Source organism: Tachypleus tridentatus, chromosome 12 (assembly GCF_004210375.1).
Source record: "Tachypleus tridentatus isolate NWPU-2018 chromosome 12, ASM421037v1, whole genome shotgun sequence".
Taxonomy (NCBI): Eukaryota; Metazoa; Arthropoda; class Merostomata; order Xiphosura; family Limulidae; genus Tachypleus; species Tachypleus tridentatus.
Window position 1 is genome coordinate 21946549 of NC_134836.1, and position 13859 is coordinate 21960407.

Here is a 13859-nt window from a genome sequence, read left to right on the forward strand (position 1 = left end):
TAATGATCTCTCATTTGCAAATAAAAAACACAAGGTTTTATCTGGAATGTTACAAATTTCTAGAAGTAAAAATATAAACCAATAACCTTCACGTGATCAGTAAGTTGGAAAAGAACTAAACCTTTTAGACGGTACTTTTTCCGAACGTTACTTTTACTGTTAGAGTTTCAGACTTAAGAACAAGAATAAATTGACGCACTACATCATTAAAGATGACGTTACAGATGTTGAAGGTGACGCCATTAAGAACTTTCTATGACGTTTCCTCTTTTTAACATTATAGAGCCTTTCGATTTTAATTTATTTCGTCTGTTGTTCTTTAAACAATTCTATAAATATGTATGCTAACTAGAATCAGAAGTGTGTTATTTAAAGATACAAAAATAACGGAGTGTTACAAAATTTCACTGCCATTGGCTATTCTTTGTGTAGGCCTTGTCATTTGATGACAATATTTACCTTACAGTTATGAGTATAGGTTTTTTTTATTGTAAATTAACACACCTTGTACACGTGGATCTCATTTGATTGTTTGTTTCTCATTTAAATGTTATGTATGTAGTAGTAGTTTTTATTTTGTTGGCTCTCGGCTCAAAGTGCTCAAGCAGAACGTGACGCCACATAAAGACCAACAATATAAAATCTCCAGCACCAGAATAAGGCAGATCATCATTCAAGTTGCAACAGGTAACAATTACCTGTCAATTCTGACTTGTCACAATAATTGGGAACCTTTTCCGAGATTGAATCAAAGTTCGAAGCCACAATTGGACGTCGTATTAGTGTACAGGTGTAACGGATTTACTATTATATATTTATTCTAATATCGACGTTTGTGTAAGTTAAATTTATATTAAGAATGCATGTAACTTATATTGTTAAATATATACTGCGAAATTCTTGCCTATTCATTAAATTTGTAGAAGGTTCTCGAACGTAAGAATCAACAATGTACTATGTGTGTGTGTGTAAAATACTAGTGACTCCCAGTATTATTGCCAACTGAATTTTCGAGAACCTCGCCTTAAAATTTACAAATCGACGCGCGAAGAGAGTTTTATATTGTTGATTTGCTATAGTTAATATACCACAAAACTCATAAACTACAATTGTAATAAACGCTTATTAATCGGAAAACTGAATATATTTAAACAAAAATGTTTATAGATTTCGAACATTACAGATTGTTTAACTTCAGAGAATAAACTTCGGACGTTGGTATTTCTAAGAGAACATTAAATATTTTCGTCGGTGAAAAGTCAGCTTGTAAACGGCGTGAGACCAGCCAAGAATAGAGCTAACTAGCTACCGCTAAGTAAACTGTACTTATATTAACCAGAAACTATTTCGCTCATCGTAAACCGCGGATAAAATATTCAGTTCCAGACTAGATTGAAGACTCAATATTGTGTGTAAGTTTGTAAAATCTTTGTATATAAATTATTATTTGCAATAACTGTTAACATAAATTGTATTATTGTTTGTATAATAATATATTTGTGTCAATAAAGAAAATAGTTTGTATCAATCTTGGTAGCAAATATAATAAATTTGATACCTATCGATATTCAATTAACTTCTCATTCAAAATTTAACCCAGTTTCAGGCTATTCCAAATTGTAACACGTAACATAAGACTAATTATTGTTGTTGGAATATTCCACGTTTCAATCTACAACCAATTTTCCGGAAGTATAGAGTTTAACAGTAGTGATAATTCAGCGACAGGTTTTTAAAAAATCAGCCACACGTTTTTGTAGTGTAATGACGAATACTATATAATATAAAAATACTTTAATGTTTAGTTCAAATTAAATATTCTGACGGTAAACTTGTAGACTTATGATGCTAGAGTTCGTGTTCGATTCTATGGATAGCTCTTGTCTCTGTTTCTCCTGGTACTTGCTATACCTGAACTTAGCTAACCTGTGCAAAGCGCTACGACACGTGATAGCCACGCGGTTAGGGCACTAGACTCGCAATCTGAGAGTCGCGGGTTCGAATTCCCGGCACACCAAACTTGTTCACCCTTTCAGTCGCGGGGGCATTAGTATGTGATATTCAATTCCACTGTTCGTTGGTAAAAGTTAGCTACCGTTAGCTGACTAGAGCGGGTTCTAGAGGGGTGTTAGAGTGGGCTGTGCAACCCCAAATTTCATTCTACTCTTAAAAATAATATTTCTTTCTGTAACTAATGAGAAGAGTCAAGATGGGTGGGACAAACGTCTTTACTATATCATTTGTTCTGTAAATCACTGTATGACGGGCCCTACCTTATCCAAATGGAGAGGATCTAGGCCACGCCTGTACCCCACAGACGTTTTATTTACTTCATTCCAGTCCTGCAGATGGACGTTGGTAACTCTATGAACTCAAACTTTCCTTAACAAAATTGAGATAACTGTGTACCGCTGTGTAATACTTAGAATCACATAACTTTAATTTAGTCAGTTCTGAGGCAAAATGCAATGCATGAAGGTGAAACACGTTGTTACGATATTCTAAACCTGTCAATAAATACAGTCATATTGTAATTGTATTATTTATTGTGCTTTAAGTTACTGGTGGACTTATACCATCCACTAATTATGCTCTCACGTCACTGACTGAAAAAAGAAAAGACATTTTAAAGCTAGGATATTAATTATTCAAAACTAAATTCTGTCTCAGATTAAATGACAGACTTAAGATTCGAAAAAAAACTTGAAAATATTCGTTTCTGAGACCATCTAATTTGACTTTTAAAGTAAACAATCTCAATCCCCAGAAAGATCGGATATAAGGAAGCTTAATATTTTATAATCTGGTATGTGTGTGGCTTTGTATTGTCGATTAAATTTTGAATTTCTTTAGGAGTAACTCTAAACGAATAAGCAGTTGCATTTTGATGTTCTATAAATTTACCTTCGATATTGCACGACTTACAAACATCTATGAAAATTATATATTAGGCTAAATAAGTATCTTTCATTTTCAAACTCAGATTAAAGTTGAGATAAATTTTATTTTTATAAGGCTATTTTATACAGACAAACAACTCGAGGCTATACGACCTCTAATTAGTTATATGTTCAAAATTAATATTGCAAATCAAAAAGTCGTTTCACATTACACATGCAACACTAACTTTAAGGTTTATGAAAGCCATAACGACAAGAAAAACAACAACAAATGTATTTAAAATCCCTTAACACATTATCGTGCTCTCTTTAATCGAAAAGAATTGGTCTAGTTACTAAACAGTTTCTTACGTTCTAATCATAAACTGGGGTCATTAGTTTTATTTCATATTTCACATCTACGATAAAAATATCAATGCGAACTAAACGCGTATATTTATTTTTATTCTTTTCTAATTCCACAAACTTTAAGTCATTTATTAGATGTTGTTGTTTTTGCTTTATATTAGCTCAAACATGCGTCTCTATTCGATGAAAGGAAAGGAAGGCAGCTTGTCAACACCACCCACGGCTTCAAAGTATGTAGCGCAATATATATATATACTGATATATATTAATACTGATAAAGTTAAGTAAATAAAATAAAAAGGTAAAGAAAATAATAAATTGAAATGGGTTAACTTTTCAGAATTTTGTAGGCATTTGGATAATATTTTTTATTCTAGTACTGGTGTATGTAAATTATTTGTCAAAAAGATTTATCATCTTAATCTTCCCAAAATAAAATTATTAATTAATGTAATAAAAAATTTGATTTTCGAAACGATCATGTAAAACACTTACTTGTAGATATTATAAAATATCGATTAAAAGTTTGACTTGTCAAGTTTTGGAAATGAGAAACTACAAATCAAAATATTTAATGATTTGCAGATTTCTTAAATTATTTATCAATCTATAAAAAAATAACATTTTTCCTTCCAAAAACTTAGTCTACCGTCAGTTATAAATATGAAGTTCCAATTGACCCATCTCTATATAACTATAAAAGTTTTTTGACTGATCTAAAAGAAAATTAAGTTAATAGCTAACCTTGTGAGTGTAAAATAGTTTATTCATTGATACTTTTCATAAACATATTGTTACTGGTAACTTGAAAATTATAAAAGATAAAATATTACGTGAAATATTTAATGAAGGATGAAAATATAGAATAGCCACAAAATGTAATAAGAATAAAAATCCAAAAATATTTAAAATAGTAGTGATGAATATATTTTAAAACTTAACTATATATATGCAAAAACGGCTCGTTTGGGTTGAGAAAATATTTTACATAGAAGAGCGAACAACGTTTCGACCTTCTTCGGTCATCGTCAGGTTCACAAAGAAAGAGGCAATTTGGGTTAAAATGACCACATATGTATCATGAAACTTGGGAACATTATATCGGTAATTGAGTTAAAGTTGTAATTAAAGTTTTGTAGCAGATTTATTTAGCGACATCACGCAATTGTATTTTGAAATTTGTATGTTTTTAAATAATAAATAAACCGATAAGGAATAATAGCGAAATTTTGAGATATCACTTTCAGTTAAAATGATGCTATAACAGATTTGTTGTAAAAGATATTTTGCCATTGAGTGTTGCATCATTCCCAGTAATAATAACAACAATAACAAATGATCTAGGTTTGAAATTTGTCTAGTGGGGGAAGTGAGGAAACTCTCCAAATTTGGGTACTTCCCTGAAACTCAGTTACTTTACTTTAATGCACGCCTATAACCAAGAGTAAATAAAGAAAACGAACTCCTTCACAAATAGTCGTTTGTTTTAGCGCAAAGCTACACGGTGGCCTATCTATACTTTATCCACCATGGGTAATCAAACCCCCAGTTTTAGCATTTTAAGTTCACAAAGTTACCAGTACCCATTAAGATACATAAATAGTAGTATGAAATTGTTTGCTTGTTTGTTGATGACGAGAAACTCAATTAAAAAAAAATTGTGTCTCAGAATGGCTGGTATGGGTATTGTCACTTTTATTGATAATACCTATACCAGCCGTTCTGAGATACATGCTTGTTTGTTTCTTGTTAAACACAAAGTTTTACAATGAGCTATCTGTGCTCTGCCCACCACTGTTATCGAAACCCACTTTTGTTTAGCATTCTAAGCCTACAGACATACTGCTGTACCGTTTTTATAGAAATCAAGGCTGGTTGATGACATCCGATTTCTATTTTTATGTCTTTAGAAGTAAGTATTGTGGCCACGACTGATCAGTGGTAGTGGAATCTAACAATTCAGACCCTGACCCCTAGGTTACTTGCTGATCATGTGTCTGTTGTTTTGATTATATCTGATGGACATGCAACAGACATCAACATATATATGATCAGCATACGAACAGTAGACATTAAATATCAACAAAACAGGAGGATATCTAAAACAAACATGTAGGTGAGATTAACTTACCTTCTGAGTGTGAAAGTAGTTAATTTATTAATACTTTTCGTAAACATATTGTTACTGGTAACTTGGAAATTATAAAAGATAAAATATGTAAAATACTTAATAAAGGATCTAAATATATAGAATAGCCATTAAATGTAATAAGAATAACATTCTAAGGTATATTGGAAACAATATTGATGAATACATTTTGAAACTTAACTACACTACATGGCCAAAGATATGTGGACATCCCTTCTAATTAGTGGGTTCGACTATTTCAACCACATCCATTGCTAACAGGTGCATATCATCAAGCATATAACCATGTAATCACTATAGACAAACATTGGCAGTAGAATGAGTCATACTGAAGAGCTCAGTGAATTATTATACTATAATCTGTACATCACAACTAAGTTAGTGTAATATCTTTATTATACTGTAATCTGTACACCACAACTAAGTTAGTGTAGTATCTTTATTATACTGTAATCTGTACACCACAATTAAGTTAGTGTAATATCTTTATTATACTGTAATCTGTAGATCACAACTAAATTAGTGTAGTATCTTTATTATACCGTAATCTGTACACCACAACTAAGTTAGTGTAATATCTTTATTATACTATAATCTGTACACCACAACTAAGTTAGTGTAATATCTTTATTATACTGTAATCTGTACACCACAATTAAGTTAGTGTAATATCTTTATTATACTGCAATCTGTACACCACAATTAAGTTAGTGTAGTATCTTTATTATACTGTAATCTGTACACCACAATTAAGTTAGTGTAATATCTTTATTATACTGTAATCTGTAGATCACAACTAAATTAGTGTAGTATCTTTATTATACCGTAATCTGTACACCACAACTAAGTTAGTGTAATATCTTTATTATACTATAATCTGTACACCACAACTAAGTTAGTGTAATATCTTTATTATACTGTAATCTGTACACCACAATTAAGTTAGTGTAATATCTTTATTATACTGTAAACTGTAGATCACAACTAAATTAGTGTAGTATCTTTATTATACTGTAAACTGTAGATCACAACTAAATTAGTGTAGTATCTTTATTATACCGTAATCTGTACACCACAACTAAGTTAGTGTAGTATCTTTATTATACTGTAATCTGTACACCACAATTAAGTTAGTGTAGTATCTTCATTATACTATAATCTGCACACCACAACTAAGTTAGTGTAGTATCTTTATTATACTATAATCTGTACACCACAACTAAGTTAATGTAGTATCTTTATTATACTGTAATCTGTACACCACAACTAAATTAGTGTAGTATCTTTATTATACTGTAATCTGTACACCACAATTAAGTTAGTGTAATATCTTTATTATACTGTAATCTGTAGATCATAACTAAATTAGTGTAGTATCTTTATTATACCGTAATCTGTACACCACAACTAAGTTAGTGTAGTATCTTTATTGTACCGTAATCTGTAGACTACAACTAAATTAGTGTAGTATCTTTATTATACCGTAATCTGTACACCACAACTAAGTTAGTGTAGTATCTTTATTATACTGTAATCTGTAGACCACAACTAAATTAATGTAATACCTTTATTATACTGTAATCTGTAGATCACAACTAAGTTAGTGTAATATTTTTATTTTACTGTAATCTGCAGACCACAACTAAATTAGTGTAATGTCTTTATTTTACTGTAATCTGCAGACCACAACTAAGTTAGTGTAATACCTTTATTATATTATTATACTGTAATTTGTAGACCACAACTAAGTAAGTGTAATATCTTTATTATACTGTAATTTGTAGACCACAACTAAGTTAGTGTAATATCTTTATTATATTGTAATCTTAGTCCACAACTAAGTTTGTGTAATACCTTTATTATACCGTAAACTGTAGACCACAACACTTTATTATTGTTACATTTTTTCGCAATATTTATTTCACGACATCGTGAAAAGTATTATTCATAGCGATTATTTATGTTCGTTTATTTGTTTCAGATCCAAACCACATTGTATTAATTGCCGTGTCCACCGCGGGGATTCGAGTATTGGATTTTAGAGTTGTAACTCCGTAGATTTACCGCTATCAATGGAATTTCAAAGTTAGATGATGCTATAGTATTGGTGTTTAGAATAAGATGACGGAAAGACAGCTTTATAATTCTGAAATAACTGCGTTCGATCTTTGATAAACAAAAAGACCTCCACACTTTTGTTGTTACAAAAGACAACTGCCGTCCATTCAACTGTCTCGAGTAACTTTCGTCATCAAGTTTGCTCGACAATTCAGGCAAGCTTTTTTCTTTATCACTTTATCAAAGAATGTAATACATTTCTAAGTTTTATTGTAAGTTCAAAATTCTCAACAGAATACTCCAAACAACTTAAAAATACATACGGGTATTTCTGAACATCTGTGTCCCTCGATCTAGTGCCCTCTAATCTAGTTGTAAATACCATAATGTTTTGGTTGGTACTTTCACTCAAAGCGCTATTTGCGTGTAGCCATCCCTAAGTTTGAACTGATAGGTTGGTCAACAGCACCCACTACCAACAGTGAGGTGCATATAGCGCACCCGTATGACTATAATTTATTTATTTTTGCAATATTGCTGAATTATTCAAGGACGTTCTTAGAAATACTGTTTACTAGTGAAAGAAATCGGAATTCGATCCTGGGTCTTCTTATTAGAAAGCTGTTACGTGGTTATCTCTACTAGATCTCAACAGTCCGAATGTTCTGCTGATTTCTGTGCCAGGTCAACTGAGCAATTTATCGGCTTGTAAAATGTAGAAGGTTTCTTAAAAAGTATTATCTAATTATTAATTTTACTTAATTGAGTGTATAGCCATGGTGAGGATCGATAACCGATGTTCTTATCAAAATACATAACTGTCTCTTCCAACATAGGTGAAACCTAATGCAAAAAAGTAGAGAGATAAAAATTATTTTCATCCTTACTTGGTCTTAGCGACATAAATATTACCATAAACTACGCCATTACTTATTAACATCACATTAAAGTTACGTTCAACTTTCTCTTCTCTCATGAAATGAAGACTGAAAACGGCATGAGCTGCAGACTTCAGATGTCTAAAAGAAACACGATTGGCTAACACGAGAAATGAACATCGACTCTGATTGGTTGTCAAGAGTTGATTCGTTTTTTTCGGCTGAGATGTGGAAGAAGCAGTTCCGATTCGATACAGAACCCATGGAGACATCCGAAACAACTACACCTCGCAGGTCTATACGTGAAGAAGATGTGAACTATTCAGAAACAGGTATTTCAGATACGATTTCCTACTCTCTAGCCTAGTCACATAGCATCTGTAGAAAAGTCTTTCTGTCGGTGCAAAATAAAGAGTTCAGGTATTTCCCTAGTCACTTGGTAATCAATTATTTCTGTTTAATCTCTCTTTCTAATATCATGGTAGGAATACGTTCATAATCTTAAGTTCTGTCCATTCGACTGTCTGGGGTCAGTATTTCAGTCTTTGTGCACGACCTGGGACAGTCAGGTTCAATTCAGACTTCCTCCACCTTATAATTTGTAGTTCAGCGCTGCTTTCATTAAATTCGAAATCGTTTCCACATTTTCCTAGTCCACGTGTAATTATTGGACATAAATGTGTGTGTGTTGCCAAAATTACTTTATCCAGAAGGGTTTTTAGTTCTTCAAAGCTTAGTGTTTTCGTGCAAACGAAACGAGTCTAGTTACGACAGGGTTTTAGAAAGGCAGGGAACAAATCCAAAAGGTGTGACTGGCCGAACTGTTGTTTTATTTGTCTTTCCAACTTACCTTCAAGGAGTAAAATCTAAACAAATACACAATTATTTTCTTTAGGTAAAGACTGCAGCCAAAGTTTATTTAAATGTTATATTTCAAATGCAAAGCTGTACGTTGGACTGTGTCCACTTGATGGATCGAATCCTAAACTGTAGCATTATGATCTATCAAGTTAACTGCCGACCATTCAGAGAGCACTAAAAATAACGTTTTTTAAATTAAATATGTTATATATTTTAATAGAAATAATAGTATGCGGTACTTGTCGTGGCTTCCTGTCGTTAAACATAGTTCACCTATAGTGTTTTTCACATTAGCAGTGGAGCATACTGAAGTCAGATCTTATTTAGAAGTTAAGTTGTACGAGTCGATAAATGTAATTTTGTTATGACTTGTATCAGTCGTGAAACATCAATAAATACTTTTCTAAAATAATTTCTTATTTTTCTTAATGTTACCGTGATGATATTAACACAAAAACTACCGACCTGTTTTTATATCGTTCAGATTAGTTTCAACTCCACAGTATTTTTTCTGTCTTCTATGTTATTAAAAGCCGAAAAATCAACCCAGAAGTAAATCTTTCAAAGTCAAGAGGTTCCACCGGTAAACCTAATTGTTTGTTTTGAATTTCGTGCAAAGCTACACAAGAACTATCTGCGCTAGCCTTCCCTAATTTAGAAATCTAAAACTAGAGGGAAAGCAGCTAGTCATCAACACCCACCGCCAACTCTTGGGCTACTCTTTTACCAACGAATAGTAAGATTGACCGTAACATTATAAGGCCCCCATGGCTGAAATGAGCGAGTATATTTAGTGTGACGGAGATCCGAACCCTCGACCTTCGGATTACGAGTCGAGCGCCTTAACCACCTGGCCAGTAAATCTGAGAATAATTAAAATGGTGTATTCTTTTCATGGATCTTGGAAAAACACAACATTTGTTTGTAATATATAGTTAAGTAAATCAATAACTGAGTACTTCGGAAAATTCGAGTGTCGTTAATTATTAATGAATAAGTTAATTACCAAATGGATTAACTCTGACGCGGTATAATTGTTTTTAAATCACAACAAGTTTTATCTCATCGTTCTTTACTTTCATCCTCACCCCCATTTGAACATCGGAATGTCTACGAAATTACAACTATAAAAACCGGGTTTCGATACCCGTGGCGGGATGAGTACAAAGAGTCCATTTTGTAGGTTTTTGCTTATTACAAACAATCTTGTACCCCGCTGGAACAGCGGTAAGTCTTCAGATTTGCAAAGCTAAAATCACGGGTTCGATTCCCCTCGGTGGACACAGCAAATAGTCTGATGTGGATTTGTTATAAGAAAAACATATAAATACCCACCCACTTACAAACAATCTTTATTTTCGCCCAAAAAAATGGTTTAATTTGGCCATTTAGTGTTAAAATTGTTAACTTTTCAATTCGATATTTATTTTAGCAAAATAAATGAATCTGTAAAATTTTAATTAACAAGATAGAAGTGTAATCTTTGTAAACCAGTTTTATTATTGAACTAATTACCGAGTCTTCGTAACCTTAATATTATAATGTTTGTTTTGAAATATTTACAACTGTTTGGCTGAATTTAAATTTTTTAGACGTTTATGAAATGAATTTTTGTAAATAAAATTAACGAAGTTTATTTATATATATATCTTAAAACAGTATAGATATTTAATTGATATATGTTCCCTTATCTTAATACAGTGTAATTGTTTAATATATATTCTATTTCTTAGTCTCTATTAATCTATGATTTAATACTACCATTTTCTGAATTACTTTAACTTCGTTCTTATCTTGGGTTTAAGAAGATCCCCTAAAGTAAATATTTCACTTGAAAGAATTGAGTAGCGTATGTATAATGAATAATGATACGTATTCCATGAAGGTGGTTGGGTGGATAACAGCTAATAGCTGGAAACTACAATTGTGCTGATAGTTGTGGTGAGAAACGTGTTATCTATCCTACTGAAGACAGTAGCTTTAACTGCACAACTTCCATCACGTAGAGACCCCAAGTTGGAGAGTTTCAAATTCTCGTTTTCTGTGTCCCTATTTTCCAAAGGATATTCAATATGGTTTAACAGTCGTTTAAAATATTCATATTCCCCCTATACACAATTCTAAACTTCATCTCTGTTACCAGTGAAGGTAGCCATATACAGTGGTACCTCGGTTCTCGAACTTAATCCGTTCCAGAAGGCTGTTCGAAAACCGAATCAATTCTTCCATAAGAAATACTGTAATTTAAATTGATCCGTTACATACCTCCAAAAATTATGCATTATGAAGCATTTTAAGTAAAATATTGCTTATTTATACCTATATAATAATACTTACATGCATAAAGTCAACCACAAAAACTATAAACACAATAAAAAAACAATAAATGAAAATATAACTGCACTTTACTACTTGCTGAGGAGAGCTGGTGGCGTAAGTGAAAGATGGTGAGGAATGTGGAGAGTAGGGGAGTCGCCTTCCATAAAAATGTCAGGTAACTCTCTTTCTAGGGTTCTTTCTCTTTTCTGTCTCTTTGCAGCGCTACAACCTGTTTGAGACTCACTGGACCTATTTCTCACTAAAACTTGTCTAATTTTTCTGCCTGCGTTTTAAAATGTTTCTGAAGTAAGACATGGCATTGTCATTGAAAAGGTTTATGTGTGGGTTGCTACAGCTTTGTCAGGGTGACATTTTTCCACAAAACTTTGTAACTCTCCCCATTTTCCACACATTTCCTTGATTAGTGAACTAGGAACATCCTCCCTTCTCTCCTCCTCATCTGAAGACACTTCCTCAGTTGCCTTCTGTTGCTGCTTCTTCTGAAGGTCTTGGAGTTCTTCCGTGGTGAGCTCCATGTTGTGGTCTTCCACCAACTCCTCCACATCATCACCACTCACATTCAAGCCCATACACTTGCCTAGTGAGACAATATCCTCGACAACAGGCTCAGCCTCAAAGCCTTCAAAGTCTCCATCTGCTACTGAGTCTGGCCACAGTTTCTTCCAGGCTGAGTTCATGGTCCTCAAAGACACTTTCATCCAGGCTTTGTCTATAAGCAAAGTGATTTTTCCAAAACTCTCTGAGGGTTACCTCTGTGTCAGAGGTTACTTCAAAGCACCTTTGAAACAATGTTTTAATGTAGAGTTTCTTAAAGTTCGATATGACCTGCTCGTCCATGGGCTGAATGAGAGGAGTCGTGTTAGGGGGCAAGAGCTTCACCGTAATTAAACTGTACTCCTCCACCAACCCGTCCTCCAAGCCTGGTGGGTGAGCAGGTGCATCAAGGAGGGCCTTGAGTGGCAACTGTTTTTTCATGAGGTAATTTTTTACATTTGGGGCAAACACTTCATGGACCCACTCCATAAAAGTCGCCTGGTTACCCATGCTTTACTATTAGCCCAACACATGACATTTATTTTACTTTTCAGGACATTATTTTTCTTAAAAATCCTCGAATTCTCAGAATGGTACACAAGCAAAGGCTTAAGTTTTAAGTCCCCACTTGCATTACTACATAACAATAGAGTTACCCTGTCCTTCATTGGCTTGTGTCCTAGCAGTGACTTCTCCTCCTTGGTGATGTAGGTCCTCTTTGGCATTTTCTTTCAAAAGAGGCCTGTCTCATCACAGTTGAACACTTGTTGGGGAATAAAATCCTCAGCTTCTACATAGTCCTTAAATTCCCTAACAAATTTACCAACAGCGTCTTTGCCAGAACTTGCACCCACCCCATGTCTCACCACACTATGTATGCTCCTTCTCTTCCTAAATTTTTCAAACTACCCCTACTAGCCTTAAAGGCATCACTTGTATCAGCACTCGTTCCAGGGGTGTTTTTCAGGAGGTCAGCATGCAACTGCTTTGCTTTCTCACAAATGATGGTCTCAGAAATGCTATCACCAGCTAACTGTTTTTCGTTTACCCAAATCAACAACAGTTTTACTACCTCTTCAATTGTTTGTGATCTTTGTTTCGTAAGCACTGTCACTCCTTTTGCAACATCCATATTTTTCAGTATGGTGCAGACTGTAGACTTCGCCATACCAAACTGTGTAGGAAGGTCAGACACGCGAACACCACTCTCATACTTCGCTATGAGATCTTTTTTCACCTCTGTTGTGGCTCTAACAACTTTTCTCTTTGGTTTGCTGCTTTCATTATCCTTCTTTGACCCCATGGTGGCTTATTTAATCAGAATATTTAGAAAAACACACACACAAAAAAGAAAAACGAGAACGTTCACAACAGATTTTAACGAGGGTGTGGACTAAGCGACAGGTGCAGGTAAAATGTCTTGGGCAAGCTTGGCGAGAGCCTAAAATGGTCGAAGGGTCGTTCGGGTCATCAGTCGGGTTATTTCGGGGGTTCGGGCCACGACAGCTTGGTTCGGGAACCGAGTTTATGTTCGACAACCAAGACATTTTTTTCTCAAACAATATGTTCGAAAACCGAATTGTTCGAGAAGGGAGTCGTTCGAGAACCGAAGTACCACTGTAATTAAAATACACGCTTTGTAGAAGGTGTAATTCCTAAAATAAAGCCAGCAAAAATGTTTTGTGGTTACCAACTGGTCAGCAGCAGTTTGTAATTAGTAAGGCAGCTGGTAGCCTTAGTAACTTTGAAACAGTTCACATACTATCAGTTCGAAACAAAAGACAGGCCTTG

The 13859-nt window shown here is 33.8% G+C and overlaps 1 long non-coding RNA gene and 1 pseudogene across 2 annotated transcripts in view; both read left to right on the top strand.

Annotated features, from left to right (window-relative positions):
* The first annotated feature begins 944 nt into the window (after positions 1-944).
* LOC143235082 (uncharacterized) lies at positions 945-7917 on the top strand. The gene is made up of 3 exons (XR_013018914.1): positions 945-1412; positions 3410-3478; positions 7379-7917. It is a non-coding gene; the product is annotated as an uncharacterized LOC143235082 (long non-coding RNA).
* A 530-nt stretch (positions 7918-8447) lies between these two features.
* Positions 8448-13859, top strand: part of LOC143235140 (allatostatin-A receptor pseudogene) — a 31985-nt pseudogene continuing 26573 nt past the window's right edge. The window contains exon 1 of the transcript XR_013018942.1: positions 8448-8665. The product of XR_013018942.1 is annotated as an allatostatin-A receptor pseudogene (transcript). The remainder of the gene's footprint in view (positions 8666-13859) is intronic.